Source organism: Giraffa tippelskirchi, chromosome 3 (genome assembly GCF_054371585.1).
Source record: "Giraffa tippelskirchi isolate mGirTip1 chromosome 3, T2T-mGirTip1v1.2.pri, whole genome shotgun sequence".
In the NCBI taxonomy this organism is placed as follows: Eukaryota; Metazoa; Chordata; class Mammalia; order Artiodactyla; family Giraffidae; genus Giraffa; species Giraffa tippelskirchi.
In genome coordinates, this window is record NC_137277.1 from 49,573,527 (window position 1) to 49,591,051 (window position 17,525).

Here is a 17,525-nt window from a genome sequence, read left to right on the forward strand (position 1 = left end):
TGGGACTGGGATTGAGTTCTTTCTGGATCTGCCCCCCGCGGGGGCAGAGTTCAATAGATGTTGCTGCCTCACCAGCTCCTTCTATGTTTGCATTAATAAAGCTCTTCTCAAATTAGGGGTGACCAGGGGCCCTCCACACACAGACACACACACACCCCTTCATCAATCTCAGAGGCTGAAAGCCACCCACAGCCCCTCTGCTGGACACTGCCTGCATCCAGGCAACACCAAAGCTCCCTCTCCCACCCAGGAACCCAGACCTTGCACCCCCTTTTCTTCCAGTCACTATGTACTCTTCCCTCACCTGGGATGTATCCTGCACCCCTTTTTGGAGCAGGTGAGGTTCTGAATGGGTCAGGAAGCAGCCTGAGGGATGAGGTCAGGGCAAGGATGGGAAGAAGCTTCTGGAGACACAGAGGAAGGACACAGAGGGGAGCAGAGCAAGGCCTCCAGGGATGGAGGAGACAAACGGTGGCCGCTGTGCCCTGTGGGAGTGTCAAGTGTGTGTGTGTGTGGGGGGGGGGGTGACCACGTTTGTGACTGTGAGGGTGACAGTTCCATCTCTCTGTATGAGCCCAGGGAGGGACCCTTCTTCTTGCCCTCACACTGTACCCTAGTTCCCAGGACTGGGGAACGAGGCAGGGCAGATTGGGAGGCACTGGAATCAAACCTTGGGCAGCTGAGTTGGTCGGAAGGGGCCCAAGGCCCACACGGTCTGTCTGATGAGGCAGCTTTGAGGCTTGGGTTTGAGAGGTAGATGTCAACTCTCGCCCCTTCGAGGTGGCAGCTTTGCTCTGTTGGCTCCTCGGAGGCTAAATAAATAACTGCTGAGATCCACAAACCACCGGAGTCTAGGGAGAGGAAAGGGAGGAGGCAGTTCCTCAAGGGGAAAAAAAATATCCCCCCCACCACTAAATACATTTTTAATTGTCCCTGGGGAACGTTTGTACATTTGACCAAAGCAGGTCCCCAAGCAGTCAGAGCAAGATTCGTCATAGGGGCTGGCAGTCCGGGAAGAGTTGGGGGTCTGGAGAAGGGGGAGGTGGGGAGAGATGGCGGGCGTGTCTGGGAAGGTGAGCAACTCGGTTCTTGTCTCCCTGCTTCAGAAAGAAAGTGAACAAGAGGAATAAAGTTCCAGAGGAAAGAAAGAGAAGGGCAAATGAAAGGCAAAGCCGAAGCAGAAAGGAAAGAAAGTGAAGAAGAAAGAAAAAGACGGGGAGGAGGGGGGAGAGACGACCATAAAACAGGGTGAAGGCGGCCCCAGGAGGCTGGGCCTCGTCCCAAACCATCCGTCTTCATTGTCTCCGTGTGTGCAAAGGCAACTCCGGCATAAGGAAAAGCCACTATTGGAGCCGCGGCTTTATTTTATATCCTATACATCAGGAGGGAGGCAAAGCTTTATTTTCGCCAAGAGACAGATATTTTATTTCTCTCTTACGGTTTTATGTGTGAGAGATGTCAGGTTGCCACAATGGATGGCTAATGCATAGGCAAGAGGAAGCCGTGTTGGCATGCTGTGTGTCATGGGGTCTTGGGGGGGTGAGCGGGCCTGGGATTTAGGGCTGATGGGCCACTCTGGGGGATTTCTGCTAAAACATCTCTCTTCATAAATCCAGAAGCATGGTCAGCTCAACAGGGAGAAGAAGGAGTTTTAGAAGGAAAAGAGTTAGGCTTAGTAATAAACGAACACACAAAGGAACCGCTTACCTTCCGAGGGGGCTCGGGCCACTGGGGCTAGGAAATGCCAAGACCCCCGTCGAAATACACTCCTGCCACTCACAGAGAAGTGTTTTCCTCCAGAATCCAGTGTCAGTTTTCTTCCTTGTCCCACCTGATATTTTTCCACTCTTGTGTTTCTCTTCACCAGAAATCTTTTTTCACCTTCTCAGAGCCAGAAGTGGGGGGGGGGGGAGGCTGGCGGAGGGGGGAGGAGAGCTATTAATTTGCAAATCATCTGATCTGTGAAAGGATCAAGATGCCTGTTTTTCACCACTAAATCCAGTGTCTTGAGTGGACACACGTGTGCACACATGAGCCCCTCGTGCTGTGAATCCTGGGAGTGTAGGTGCCAGATTTAAATCCAAGAAAAGCACGCCCCCACTCCCACAGTCTCCCCAGGGGCCAGTGGCCAAATTAAGCCTTAGATCCCAAACTGCATAATGTTCATATTTTGAAGCCTAGAGAGAAGGGGGAGGCAAGGGGACAAAGATGGCAGGCAAGTGTGTTCACTAGTCTCCTCCACTCCCAGTCCCCCGAACCACTTCTTGTGAGATCGGCTTTTACTGGTGCCCATGCTCCACTCTTGTAATTTTTGGCTTTCCCGGTTTACATCCACAGTGGACCCAAAAGGTGATCACGCCCTTTCCCTCTTTTCAGAGGATGGGAGACAGCCCAGGGTCTCCAGGCAGTGAACATGAGGACCTGGCCACGCTGTCCTTAGCTATGGCCTTTGGGGAAGACATTCAACCTCTTGGGGCCTCAGTTTCTCCATCGGTTAACCTGCAGGAATGGACTACGTGATTACTCAGATTCCTTCCAGCTCCGGCCTCCCCTGACCGAATAAGATAATGTGTGGAAACACTTTGTAAACGCTAAAGCCGGACGAATGCCAGGGATTATTATTACGATTCTAATCAATCCTCTTTTCTCCACATGGATCTTGGCTGTTTAGCACCAGCGAGCGGGCTAAAGAGGGCCGAAATCAAGAAAGCTTAGCGGAGATGGAAAAGGTCTGTGCCGTGGACAGAAAAAAAAAAAAAACTCTGCCCCTCCAGAAACATTCTGTCTCTGTGTCCCCCTCCTCCAGTCCCCCCTCCACACCTGGTGGGAAGGGTTGGGGAGGAGGAGAAGGGGGAAGAGGCCTCACTTGGTGGGACCCGGTTCAGTTTACACGCAGGCAAGAGAGTATTTCTTCCAGAGCATCATTTGTCTCCAAGTGACTGACATAGGAACCTGATGTGAAGGCGATTTGCAATTGTTTTTTTTCCAGGAAGAAAGGAAAGAGCAAGGTGTAGCTGATTAGCAAGTTAATTATTTCAGTACCCCAAGGGTTCCAGCGTGGTGGTAAGTTGTCCAGCCCTGGTGTAATTTCACAGTCCATGCATTTCCTGGGGAGCACCTGGGGGTGCCCAGGTCTGTCTTTCTCTCCCCATCCACCTGCCGTATGTCTTTCTGACACACCTGGGGAGCTGAAGAGGGGTTGGGGTGGTAAACGGTGTGGCATATATCTTGGCCTAGGCTGCAGGTGGGGGGCCAGAGAGAACAGGGTGGAGGAAGCCTCGGCCTCTGCCGAGTGTTTAATTATCTGGCCCTTCCTTCTTCTTAAAAACACTCTTTTGTTGAATAAATATTAATGAGGCAGATTCAAGAAGTGGAATTGTTTTGAGGTTATCTCCCCAGACTTAATATGGAAAGAACCTGGCTTGGAGGGGGCCCTTTGGCCTCTTACCTCCTCCAGCCCTGGCCTGCTCTCCGATGCTCATCTTTGCCTACCCGACTCTGACCACCACTTGCTCTGCAGGGGTTTCCTCCAGTCCCCTTCGGGATCTGCCTTCCCCTTGGGGGAGCAGACGGAGGACTGTGTGGTCAAATGGACACCTCCCTTGGAGAGGTAAGTTGGGGATGTGAACGTTAGCTTCTGTCGATCTCCAGGCTGGTAGGGCCGGCCCCCTGCCGCTCCTTCAGAGATGGGGAGGGCTCCACAGTTTACTTAGGAGTGGTCCCATCTGCTCAGACTGGCCTTTCATAAGGGGAGGGATTTATGCAGTGTCCTTGTGCACAGACCTGGGATTTGCCTGAAAACCCTGGGCCTCTGAGAATATTACTGAACGCTAAAATGCTCAGCCACAGAGATGATTCACGTCTGTGTATGTGTGTGTGTTGGGGAGGGGCACACACAGTGATGGGCGCTTTTTCCCATGCTAAGTTCTAATCTAAACATTAGGAAACTTTTTTTTTTCTTTCTATATTCACCCAGGAGCCAGTTCACAGCAGCAGGCTCTGGAGGCTTCAGCATGTGAAGACGATACAGTCCTTTTTGGTGCTGACATTCAAGCAGGTTGGCTGGTATCACTGCTGGTGGAGAGGGGCCGGGGGACTGTCTGGAAAGATAGTTCTGATGACTGCTTTGCTGTAGGTGGCAGAGGATTTGGGGAGTTGGGTGGGGTGGGGGGGTCTGATCGCTGTTCAGATTAGGCTGCTTGTCTTTACTTCACAGGCCCCTCAGGCTCACTTGGAGGGAAGTTACAGAAACGCAGGAGGGCAGGCGTAGGGAGCTCCTTGTCTCAGTCTTGGTGGTGTCAAGCCAAAATGAAGCCCAGGGATGGTAAGAGGAGAGTCCAGAGAACAGGGCTCGGAGACCCCACACAGGATCTTTTTTTAAGAAGTTTTTATTGGAGTATAGTTGCTTTCCAGTGTTGTGTTAGTTTCTCCTGTACAGCAAAGTGAATCAGCTGTGTGTATCCATGTACCCCCATTTCTGCACTTCCTTCCATCTAGGTAAGCCTGGAGCACTGAGGAGAGCCCCCTGGGCTATGCAGTAGGTTCTCATTAGTCATCTGTCTTATACATGGGCGTGTATCCCTGTGGGACCTTGACCTCTCTTCACTGCCCAGCAGCTGGCTGGTCAAGGAGCATTTTCAGCTTGGAGGCCCCTCTTGGTGGTTCACCATTTTCTTGCTGACGTTCTAGTTTGGATCCCATCTTCCCAGCTCCCGAGTTTTTCTGTTCTCTCAGGCCACTCATCATTTAGCTGACGTTTCAGGCAAACGGCCAGCCCACGTTTTGAAAGGGAGGCTGGCAGGCCTGTAACTGTGTGCAAGGTCGTTCTCCTTTGGGCTCAAGAGAGGATGTAGTTTCCCCTTAAAAAAAGAGAAGCAGGGAACCATTCCTATGAATCTTTTAATGAAGGATTTACTATCAATTTGATAAGTTCAATGCTCTTTTTACTCATTCTGAATGAATAACTTTTCAGTCAACCCGAGGGACTATAAAGATGCTTTCTTCAGTCTCCGTGTTGTAACACATGCTGGGGCTCGAGCCTGCCTCTGACAGACTGGGGAGGAGTAGAAACATTCCAGAGACCAGGTCTTAGAGTGTTATCTCTTCCCCAACCCTAAATCCTCACCCACCATTTTATCTCTCTTTACCACAAATGCAGAGACCTCCTAGGGAAGTGTGAAGGAATGGGTTTTAATCAGGTTTGGAGAAGGAAGGGGACTAAGTTGAGCCCAAAGAAAGATGGAGACCATTGGAATTTTTAGGTGATGCTTCTCTGTTATGCTTCTCATGTGTTGTATATTATATCCTACAAATTATGCATTTGCGCCCATAATCCACAGTGTGTACGAGACTTGGCCCAACGCTGCTTGGCTGAAACAGTGTTAAATAAAATTTTAAGAATGCTACCGGGGCCTTGCATGGCTTATTGAATTCTATCAATGATACATGATGTTAACACGTAGCATCTCAGTTGGCACAGTATCACGTTTCATTTATATGTGCGAAATATATTTAAGCATGAAAGATAGTTTTCCCACACGTGTATTTCCCAGTGATTCCTTAGCAGAAATGATGGAAACACAGACACCTTTTCTCTCTCCACACAAACCTGTGTCCCGAACACACAGAATGCCGGTCACACACACACACTCACACACACACTCACACAGCCAATCACCCATGTATATATTGTTATATACAAGTCTCCAGCGATAAATGCAAATGTATATTCTGTACATGTAGATGCAGCATTATACGCTTGTACACCATTACGGACACACACACCAGCACTGTAGGAACTCTGGTCTGTTTACACATATTTCCTCATTCACTTACACTGCTGTGTAGACAGGGGCTACTGTGAACATGTGTACCATGCTGCATGTGGATATGTACACATCCACACGTAAGTGTTCTCACCGAGAGTGCCCATATGCCTGGAAGACTGCATGCCCCCATGCAGGAGAGTCCTCTGCACACAAGTGTGTGTCTGTGCACATGGATGTGTTTGCACACACACACACACCCCTGCTCTTGGGTAGACACTGACATTCCCTGTGGCCACGGTGCCACAAGTGCCCTGTTCCTCTCCGAGGCGCCAGACACGGTGGACAGTGTTTGAACCAGATGTTTGCCCTGGATAAGCCCCAAGGCCTTCAGGATGAGAGGCCACGAGAAGCAGGGTCAAGATGGTAGTCGGCCTGGCTTGTGATGAAAAGATTATGAAAATGTGGGGATGGGAGGAAGGGGTTTGGGTATGGTCTCTGCAGACAGAGATGCCTCCAAAAGAGGATCAGTCTTTTGTTTGCTCATTTAACAAATGAGGCAGGACATCTGACTGGTGTCTGTGGCCCTGGCCCTGTGTGAGCCTAGGTAACCTGGTCTCTGGGCCTCAGTTTCTACATCTGTTCAGTGAAGTGCTGGCTCAGATCAGTGGTTCTCAACCCCGGCTGCAAAGTAGAACCATCTAGGGAGCTTTAAAAAAAAAAAACACAACACACACACTTGGGCTCCGCCCAGACCAATTAGATCAAAATCTCTGGAGGTGGGTGTCTTGCATCTCATTTTTTAAAAAAATACCCCAGGTGATTCTATATTCAACCAATGTTGAGATCCACTGGCCTAGATGCTCTTCAAGGCCCTTGTAGCCCTAAAACCCAATGCCACGGAGGACCTCTTATTTATAAAGCGCCGTGCTGGGCACCAGGGTACTCAGCCGAAAGTTCTAATTCACTTGTATAAGATCATAAAAAGCCAGTAAAATTATTCTTCTTTCAGTTTAGGAGGAGGATTTTTCGAACAAACTCTATTTATGCTGGAGAAACTCAGGCCTGCCTTTCCAGCTCCCCCTTTGTTCCCTTCCACCTTTGTTCCAGCCTTCCATATATTAATTATCTGCCACAGATGCAAATACTATGAAGTGGGTCCCTGATAAATGTGATCGATACCTTGCTAAGTGCACATATTTCCTGTCTAGCTCCTCACCCCACCTGTTGGGCAGCATGGTATTTTTAATAGGGTAAATAGTGAGGCACAGGTCTCCAGGGGAAAGTACCCCCCCAACCCTCCCACCCCGGCTCCAGCCCTGAGTCAGAGAACACCAGCCCCCTAGGCCCGTGCCCTAGTTCTGGAGGCTGGTGCGCTGGAGCTGAAGGAAAAAACCTTGAGCTGCATGTCCTAGAAAGCTGCTCTCAGACTCGGGCCTTTGGGAATCCTACCTTAATATTCTGCAACCACAGTTCCCCAGGCAGATCCTGTCCCTCCCAAAGAAAACAAACCTGCTCCTGCAGCCGCACCTGCAGGTAGACGTGGAGTCCAGTGGAAGCGGCCCATCCATGTGGCAAGCGGGAGGCCGAGATGAGCCAGGAGTGGGCTGCCGCTTGTGGGCCCCTTTCTCAGTCTGGAGGATGGTTAATGGAATGTGGGGGGCGGGGCTCTGCCCTTCACCAGTGTAGGACGGAGGAAGAGGGGTTCATTCTGGACGCGGGGCTCCCACTGCTCCAACAGTGCCATCATTCACTGAAGTCCAAGTTGGGGGTCTCCAGGAGAGCCTCGGGATGGACTCAGGTTCTTCTTCTCGCCCACAATCTCCCTCTCTCTGTAGGTCTGCTGGCAGGCCCAGGAGGCAGGCCAGGCTGGGTTGATGTCTCTCCTACCTATGTTTAGACTAATCTGCTTCCTTAGGAAGACTGTCCCAAGCTGCCTACTGTTGCTCCACTGTTCAGGTGAGCCCTGGAGGCAGTAATGGGCCCTGAGACTCCTGTGGTTTGGGCCCTCACCCTCTCATCCGCTCATGCTTGCTTTTTCTCCATTTGTCTCGATTTCCCCCCATCTCATTCATTTTTGTCTCCTTTCATTTTCTCCCCGGATAACACACCCAATCTGGCCCTGGCCCCCAAAGGGGCCTGCACCTGCTCCCCCTGCACTGGAAGTACAGAGCCTTAACCACTGGACCCCCAGGGAAGTCCCCCACCTTTTCTCTTTTGAGAAAGGTTGCTGATCACAGTGGACATCTTGGGACTTACCCAGTCCTTCCCCCACCGCCACCGCCTTCCCTCGCAGGGAGGCCGGGCTTGGTGTTGAGGAGGGAGGCCCAGACATAGCTCAGGATCCTCAGATTCTAAACCTAGATCCAGAGCCCAGCTTCCCATGCCTGTGCCCCTTCCCAGGGCCCACCTCCCCTCGGGCCTGGGGAGCATCACACCCCAGGCCATGATGGATTCCCCAGGCACCTTCAAAGGGCTCTACGTTTGTTTGCAGTGTGGACCTTGAATCCTGCTCTGGTCATAAATGTTGTTTATTTTGACTAGGACCTACTGAAAGGGGCCTGGGGGTTAGGGAGGGCAGAGAGAGGATTCCGTAGAGAAGATCATAAAACCATTAGCAGGGCAGGGCTTTCAGGGGTCACAGGGTCATAGAATTTTCTGGCTGGAAAGAACATAGGTCATCGGGAAGGTCAGAGAAGGCCACTTTGTCAGCAAAAGGCCTCTAGGGGCTACATGGGGCTAGGGTGGTAGGCTTTGGGCCTCTTTCTAGAAAGTGGACACAGGGCACAGGGGCATGACCCCCCAATAACCTTATGCCAGGTGGGGGAGGCCAATAGTTGCTGAACATGATGGATTTGGCCTCCCAGTGGGAAGTACCGGTTGCTTGAATGTGCACTGGAGCCTCTTGTTCCAGGGAATGGGCACAGCTCTGGGTAAAAGAAATGAGATCACCTCCGATGCTGCTCTCACCATCATTTTGAGCAGCTAATATGCACCAGGGGATGCTCTTCCAATACTTTCAAAATCATTGTGAAAGAGATGTGATCTCAGTTTTGCAGATGAGCCATTTGAAGCTCAGAGAGGGGTGTTGGTTTGCCCAAGGTCACACAGCAAGTTAGTGGTAAGGCTAAGATGAGGCCTGAAGAATTCAAATTCTTTAAGTCTAATCTCCTTTCCGCCCTCTCTCCCCTCCCCTGCCCTCCACCATCTGCTATGGTCTGGCCCCCTGCAGCCTCGGAGACAAAATGGGAGCCAACTCTGTTCCCTTAAAGCTGATGTCGGGCCTGACAAGCTCACTTCTAGTAAGAGAGAAAAGCAGTCTTGGGCTCCCTGCAGTCCCTGGCGAGGGCCTGGCTCACCTCTACATCCAGCCACAGTCAGGAAACCATCCCGATTGCCCTTTACTTGCTGTAAGACTTAGAGAAAGTCACTTCCCCTCTCCAAGCCACACTTCTGGAGTGATCTGCAGACCCAAGGTCTTCATGGAGGGTGAGGGTTGGTGCGGATGGTAGCAAACTGGTGCCCTTTGAGCCCCTTCTTGGTGTAATAGCTCTGCGGGGTGGGGTGGGAAGAGATGAGACTTGGTTTTGCCCTCAAGGCTGACTCCAATCACAAAAAAGACACCACCAAAGCAGATGCGACAAGGCTCCTTCAGACCCCTGCTGAGCACGCAGGAGGCTGAGCGCCAGGGCAGAGGCTGGGCGGTGAAGAGCAGCTTAAGCACCGAGTTCTCCCCTGATCCCCTGACTGTGTAATTCAGTTGCTTGGAGAATGGAAAATCCCCATTCCTCTTCCCCAGCCCGCTTCTCCACAAAGGCCTCCTAAGCCTGCCGGCTCTGGGGTGCTGATCTGCTCAGACACCACTCTGGAAGCAGGTCGCCTGGGGGGTCCCAGTCCCAGCTGCCCCTCCTCCGGTGGTGTGGCGGGGGGAGGGGGTGCGGGGAGATGGGGAAGGCTGGTGGAGAGGCAGGGGTCCTGGGACTTGGGGGAGGGCCTCTGGGCCTGCCCAAAGGATCAAGGAAACTCACAGGCCTCTGAGATGAGGGAAATTTCGGGATGGGGTGGGGGTGGGGTGGGGCATGGGACTGGAGGGAGGAAGGGCAGGAGGGCTGGGTCTTGAGAAGAGGTGCCTCGGGTGGGGCTGTTATTAAACAGCCCCATTATTTCACCCACCACACTCATGTTTAGTTGAAGACAGCTCCCTCCCCAGCACCTTCGTCTCCCCACCCCCTCTACTTTCACTCATCCATCCACTGAGCTGCTGACAGCTGCCCTGCGGGTGAACTCCCATCCTCCTGCGGCTGGTTGGTGGAGCAATACTGGGGTGGGGGGGGCTCAGGCCAGAGTGTGCCCCCTTCCAGCCCCCCACTGCCCCTCCATACACACATGCTCACTCCCCCAAGGTAGTGCCACCTTGGCTCTCTGAATCAGACCCAGAGAGAAGAAGGGCAGACAGGAGAGCCAGGAGGGGATGAAAAGGAGAGAATCAGTGAAGGGGAGGAGAGTGGAGAAGAGGAGGGAGAAATACGCCAGAGAAACAGGAGTGGGAGAGGAGAAGAGAGGGCACAGAGGAGGAGAGGAGAGAGGCAAAGGGATCAAGAAGGTGGAGGACAGAGGAGAAGTGGAGGAGGGATGCAAGGAGGGAGGCCGGGGGCTGGAAGATTGGGAAGAACTGGGGTGTCACTCTGCACCGTTGGTTGGTGGAAGTTGCCAAGGGCAGGGGGAAGACGGTCAGGGATGTCGGATGGGGAGGCGGGGCTGCACAGGCAAGAGGGAAGCCAGGAGGTCTCTCCACGAGTAAGGGAGGAGGCTGAGTGGAGACTCGCCCACCAGCTCCCACCTCTGGAGGAAAGTTATTCACTGCAATGCATCCCACCGCCCCATCAATGGCTATCCAGGCTGTAATGGGGGTGGGGTGGGGGTCTCTGGCTTGGAGTGGTCAGAACTGTGAGGACCGGTCAGATGGAGCCCCTCTGGCCTCTCCCAGGATGGTGACATCTTCTGCCCGGTCTGTGTGGCCAGCTGTCCACCTCATGCTTGCAGCTACACCCTGCCCACTCCTCTTGGTTATGGTGCCCATTGGAAGCTGATCCTAACTGTTGGGCTCTATGATGCTGAGAGGGGTGAGCCTTAAAGACCAAGGACTTTCCATGTCCCCCCACTTTACAGATGGAACACTGCAGCCTGGAGAGGGGAAGGAATGCACTTTATCCTATCAGGTGGATATTCAATGTCCTGCCTTGACAGAGAAGTAAACCGAGGCCCAGAGAGGTTCCTGCTGTTCCCTGCAGGCCTCCCTCACTGCTGGGCATGAGTTTCGAATCAAGCCAGGAACCTGCGAGCAGAGCCCACGTGGGAACAGACATGTGGCCCACGTGCATTGACTCTGAGGACAGCAAGAAGTGGGTGGTTAAGAGAGGTTAAGTAACTTGCTCAAAGGCATACCGCTAGGATCTGGAGTTGAGATTTGCTCAAAGACCAGGCTGAATCTAGAGATGCCTTGGTCTGTTTTGGGTGATGAAAGCTCCTGCTCTCTACCGTCACCCCATTCTCCACCTCCTCACACTCTAAGGATTAGAGCTGAGACCTCCCCTTTCCCGCCCCAGGCCGTCTGGGATTCATGGTATCACGGAGAATCAGCTGGGTGAATCCCTCTGTCCTTGTCCTGTTGACTCCCACCAAAGACCCCATATGGGTAAGGGTGAGGTCTCCTGAGACTCTGTGATTTATCTGTTGATACTGTTATTTTATGGGATGGGCCAGAGAGGTGTCAGGAAGCAAGTTTGCTGTAAATCTCCTTTCTCTGCTCCTTTCCCCCCTGCACGTCCCCTCCTGGGATTTATAGCAGAATATGTTCAGAGCTAGAGACTTGGGGCTTGGGTTCAGGCTTGGGGTGGGAAGGCAAGGGACAATACATCTTCCTCCTCTGGGATCTGCTAGATGTACGTGTGTGTGTGTGCGCGCCTGCGCGTGTGTGCGCGCCCGTGCATGAGCTACCGGTCCATCACAAGCCTGCACGGTGTCGTCAGTGAGTGCATGCTCAGTCGCTCAGTTGGCACTGTATAGTCCACACAACCTCTATGAAAACCTCCCCAGTGCTCCAATAGCTCAGCAGACAGCGCACTGCCTGCACTGCTGCTGCTGCTAAGTCGCTTCAGTCGTGTCCGACTCTGTGCGACCCCATAGACGGCAGCCCACCAGGCTCCCCCGTCCCTGGGATTCTCCAGGCAAGAACACTGGAGTGGGTTGCCATTTCCTTCTCCAATTCATGAAAGGGAAAAGTAAAAGTGAAGTCGCTCAGTCGTATGGGACTCTTTGCGACCCCATGGACTGCAGCCCATCAGGCTCCTCCGTCCATGGGATTTTCCAGGCAAGAGTACTGGAGTGGGGTGCCACTGCCTTCTCCCCTGCCTGCACTAGGGGTGTGTTATTGGGACCAACCCATAGACTGCTGTTCCCTGCGTGCTTCCCTCACTGCTGGGGGTGGGTTTCTGAATCAAGCCAGGAACCTGGGGGCAGAGCCCAGGTGTTAACAGACATGTGACCCATGTGCATTGACTCTGAGGACAGAAAGAAGTGCGGGGGCGGTAGGAGTTGATCCCTCCAGGGCGGTGGGTTTTGGAGTAGACGAGGAACCTGCTCCCGGGTACCTTTTGAGACTGGCGGGGCGGGCGGCGCAGGGGCAGGCAGGAGGGTTTCCCAGCTGTGTTCGTGGGGAAGCCATCTGGACCCCTACTCTGGACCCTGTGCTCCAGCCCAGCTCCCTGGAGAGATGGGGCAAATCTGACCATCCACAGGTGCGGGGCCTGGAAGGGGTCGACATCTCCTGGCCGTGGGGTCTGTACCACGGAGGCTGGCCCCAGGTCACACACCAAGAGTGCCGGTGGAGACTGGGGCACCATCTCCCTCTTCACACCTCCCCGCATCCAGGGCTTTCAGGGCTGTGTGTTCTGCACTGAGCTTCACCAGCTCAGGGGCCCATAGATGCTGGCTATAGCCAGGAGACCAGAGACAGTTCAGTCCAGGCAGGGAAGAGGAGACGAAAGGAAGGGGAGGAGAGAGTTGAGTAGGAGAGGGAAGGAAGGGGAGAGGCTAGGGGAGGCAACTCCAGTCTTGTTTCCCCCAACATTCAGGACTTTGCTCTGCTGAACGCCTTCCCCCATCCCAGGGCTCTGTATGCAGGTTAGGGTGGCCTTCATCACTGTCACCCTCCTTTGCAGGGGAATTTCTTCAAAGAGTCTATGACACTAGAGGACAGGTCCTGGGCATCCCACAATTCTCTATGGTCCCAAGTTCAGTGTGCAGGACCTTGGGGAGGGCTCAGTGAGTCCTGGCTAAATGAATCCAGAAGAAAAGATGTAACCCCTAGCGTGAGCATCAGGTCACTCTCCCACTCCATCCTCTCTCTGCTCCCTTTCCTGGATGCCCAAACCAGGGTTGCACTGTGTCTCCCGTTAAATATATGGGATTATCTATTACAATACTTCAATATTTATTACATTGATTTCGCTTTAAATGCTTTGTAAATCATAGCAAAAAATAATGGCCTTCCAACAGAGAGTCATATACCGTAATCAACTGGAAGAAAGTCGGCATTGTAATTTAAAATAAAAAAAATCCTTATGTGAGTCTCTCGTTTAAATTAAGAGACAGAACGTGATTCAAATAATAAGACCCAAGTGAGGCTGGTTTTTCTTGGCAAATTAGTAGAGGTTTTAACTGGAACTGAAAAGGTGTTAAGGTGGAACACTGACCTTATTAGACCTTAATTATTTTCTGTTGTTACATTCCTGGAGCACAGGGTTTTTGTTTTATCTTTTTTCCCCTAAAGTGGCCATGTTAAGCTTCATCTCAGGAACTTTGCCTTTACAGAGATATCACTTCTCAAGAGGCATTAGTGGAATAAAGAGTAGACACTTCGCCTGTGTCTCTTTTCTCCACCCTAGAGTTTCCTGGGCATCTAGAACTCCTGGTTGGGAGGCAACATTCTTGTCCTTGCAAACAGAGGACCCGCTGTGTCCCCAGCTTCTTTAGCGTCTTCATCCAGCCTTCTTAGCGTCAGCCTCCTCCCCTGGGATATATCCTCTGCCAACTGGTAGTGCCAGTGTCCATCTGGCCAGGATCGAGGAGTGGGCGTGTGCACGCGAGCGGTTCATGTGGGTGTACATGGGTGTGGAGCACATGCGCATGCGGGTTGGCAGGCGGGCGGGACTCAGCAGGCCGTCCTTTTCCCCGTCTTTCATTGCAACCTTCCTGCTCTCCCTTCCATGGCCAAATGTGGCGGATCATAGGTCCCAAAGCTAGCCAGCCCTGGCGCAAGATGTCCACAGGACTTGGAGATGAAAACGGTGCAAACACTATCCTTTCCATGAGAAAATAATGCAGGTTAATGGGCCTGCACTGTGCCTGGCACATGGTGGGCATTGGGTAGTGGTGGTTCTGTTTTTGCTGGAAGGAGGCAGTCAGGAAAGAGTTCTTTTCTGCTTGATTCTGGATACTCCCCCCCAATATCTCCTACTGTCTCTGGGCTGGGGTGCATAATTGGGGAAGAAATATTGAGCCCCAGGAAGAGCCCCTGCAGACATCCTATTCCACAGCTTGGCACATCCCTCCCAGAACATAACTCAGCTGAGCTCTTTTTATTAAATACAGTCCTGAGACCTCCCTGGTGGTCCAGTGGTTAAGAAATCTTCCTTCCAATGCAGGGGATGTGGGTTTGTCCCTGGTCAGAGGAGTGAAGATCCCACATGCTGCAGGGCCACTAAGCCTAAGCCTGCAAGCTGCAACTAGAGAAGTCTCTGTGCACTGCAACAAAGAGCTTGTGGGCCGCAACAAAGACCTAGCATCCAGCGGAGCCAAAACAAACCGCCAAACCCCACAATCCTCTCCGTTCTTTCCACTAGACTCCTAATTGATTTGATTAGAGCAAGGGAGGGCTTTTTCTGTGGTCTGGTGTCTTGGGGACCATGTCTGGTGGTTCATCACTATCCGGGAGAAGGTTGGGGTTCGGGGAGGATGTAGAGAGATGACAGAGGACTGAGTGGGACCTAGTAGGCCAGCACAAGGGGAGGGATCCCCAACGGAAGAGGGAGATCAAGGCTTTCTTCAGTTGCTCATCAGCTAAGACTGTCAGGGCATATACGGGCGAGGCTGGACCTGGATTCTTCAGAGGAGATCCAAAGTTTTAGAACATTAGGTCTTAAAAGGGTCATCTAGGGACTTCCCTGGCAGTCCAGTGGTTAAGATTCTGCCTTCCAATGCCGGGGGTGTGGGTTTGACCCCTGGTTGGGGAACTAAGATTCCGTATGCCTTATGGCCAAAAAACCAAAACTTAAAACAGAAGCAATACTGTAATAAATTTAATAAGACTTTAACAATCGTTCATATTAAATAAATCTTTAAAAAAGGCTCATCTAGGCAGATTTTCTTGCTTTATAAAGGGGACAGTAAGGCACTTTGAAATGCTTGAACACCCTGTCTGGGGGTCCATGGAGGGCAGAGTTGAGATAGTGACAGGACCAAAGCTGCAGGGGTATGGTCTCTGGCCGGCGGCAGCCTGGCTGAGCTGAAGGAGTCCTAGAGCCTAGTATGCAAAGATTGACCTCAGGCCAAGCTCATTCCAGCACGGGTGGCCAATCCCTGCTTCCTGCCAGTTGGGAAGATCCTTTCTGGATCCCACTCATGTGTCTCATCACTCAGGAAGGCCATGGATGAAAGAGGACATACCAAGTGGAGCCATCTGTGTGACCCAGGAAGTACTTCCCTTTCTGAACCAATTTCCTTCTTGCTCCACTTAGCAAAGCATGGGGGAGACAAGGAGATGACTTACTGTAGACTTACTCAGATTTCCACTTTTGTGCTCAGGTAGAATTTTGCCTTCCTCTCTCTCATCTTCTATGTGGCATAACTCCAAATTCTGCCCTGCCAAGGCATGAGACAGGGGAGGAAGCTTAATCCTCCCAGTAACATGACTGTTAAGATAGGTGGATAGATATTGTACCCATGTGACGTAAATAAACTGAGGCCCAGAGAGATTAAATACCTTCTCCTGCTGCTGAGAGACAGAACTGGGATATGAACCCAAGTCTCTCTGACTCTAGATACATCAAATTTCCAACCAGGATGGCAATAATACACGAGAGGGTGTGAGTACCGCTAGGGCAGGGATCTGTAGATACTAGACGTTTTGTTCAGTGCTGTCTCCCCAGCCCTTGGAAATGTGCCTGACACACAATGAACAATGCTGCTGCTGCTGCTGCTAAGTCGCTTCAGTCGTGGCCGACTCTGTGCGACCCCATAGACGGCAACCCACCAGGCTCCCTTGTCCCTGGGATTCTCCAGGCAAGAACACCAGAGTGGGTTGCCATTTCCTTCTCCAATGCATGAGAGTGAAAAGTGAAAGTGAAGTCGCTCAGTCGTGTCCGACTCTTTGCAATCCCATGGACTGCAGCCCACCAGGCTCCTCTGTCCATGGGAGTTTCCAGGCAAGAATACTGGAGTGGGGTGCCATTGCCTTCTCTGACAATGAACAATAGATATTGTAAAATAACACATATCAACTTTAGTGGAAAGTTTGGTGCAACAAAGTGGGTTAGGGATGAACACGCTATTGGGAGCTAGATCTTACATCACAGCTTCATGGAAGGTTCTGTGGGGCTGAGAACTTGAGGGAGCACTTCACCGTCTATGGTAGCTCTTTCTGGCTGTTTATATACCCACAGATCCCCTTGACAATGGTTCAAGTCCCAAGTAGCGGTTAGTTCAGTTCAGTTCAGTCGCTTAGTCATGTCCAACTCTTTGCGAACCTATGAACCGCAGCATGCCAGGCCTCCCTGTCCATCACCAACTCCCGGAGTCCACCCAAACCCATGTACATCGAGTCGGTGATGCCATCCAACCATCTCATCCTCTGTTGTCCCCTTCTCCTCCTGCCCTCAATCTTTCCCAGCATCAGGGTCTTTTCAAATGAGTCAGCTCTTTGCCTCAGGTGGCAAAGTATTGGAGTTTTAGCTTCAACATTGGTCCTTCCAATGAATATTCAGGACTGATTTCCTTTAGGATGGACTGGTTTGATCTCCTTGCTGTCTAAGGGACTCTCAAGAGTCTTCTCCAACACCACAGTTCAAAAGCATCAATTCTTCAGTGCTCAGCTTTCTTTATAGTCCAACTCTCACATCCATACATGACCACTGGAAAAAGCATAGCCTTGACTAGACAGACCTTTGCTGACAAAGTAATGTCTCTACTTTTTAATATGCTGTCTAGATTGGTCATAGCTTTCCTTTCAAGGAGTAAGCGTCTTTTAATTTCATGGCTGCAATCACCATCTGCAGTGATTTTGGAGCCCCCCAAAATAAAGTCAGCCACTGTTTCCACTGTTTCCCCATCTATTTGCCATGAAGTGATGGGACTGGATGCCATGATCTTAGTTTTCTGAATGTTGAGCTTTAAGCCAACTTTTTCACTCTCCTCTTTCACTCTCATCAAGAGGCTCTTTAGTTCTTCTTCACTTTCTGCCATAAGTAGTGATTAAGTGAAAAGGAAATAAAATTAGGAAATAGCAACATTAGCAGTAAAGGAAAATTTCCACAGACATATGCATATTCTTTATGCAAAGACATATTCTTTACCACTGAACCCCCAGGGAAGCCCCAAAATGATATCATAGAGGTAAATAGCATCTTGCTCCTTGGTAGAGCTCTTTGGAAGACTTTACGGAGGCGAGAACACTGCATCTTTTCCTGGTCAATGCATCCTTTA

At 51.5% G+C, this 17,525-nt stretch overlaps 1 long non-coding RNA gene across 1 annotated transcript; it reads left to right on the forward strand.

Annotated features, from left to right (window-relative positions):
* Positions 1 to 2,671: 2,671 nt before the first annotated feature.
* LOC145543350 (uncharacterized) lies at positions 2,672 to 5,405 on the forward strand. The gene is made up of 6 exons (XR_014080655.1): positions 2,672 to 2,729; positions 2,990 to 3,063; positions 3,521 to 3,610; positions 3,977 to 4,057; positions 4,217 to 4,324; positions 4,498 to 5,405. It is a non-coding gene; the product is annotated as an uncharacterized LOC145543350 (long non-coding RNA).
* Positions 5,406 to 17,525: the final 12,120 nt, after the last annotated feature.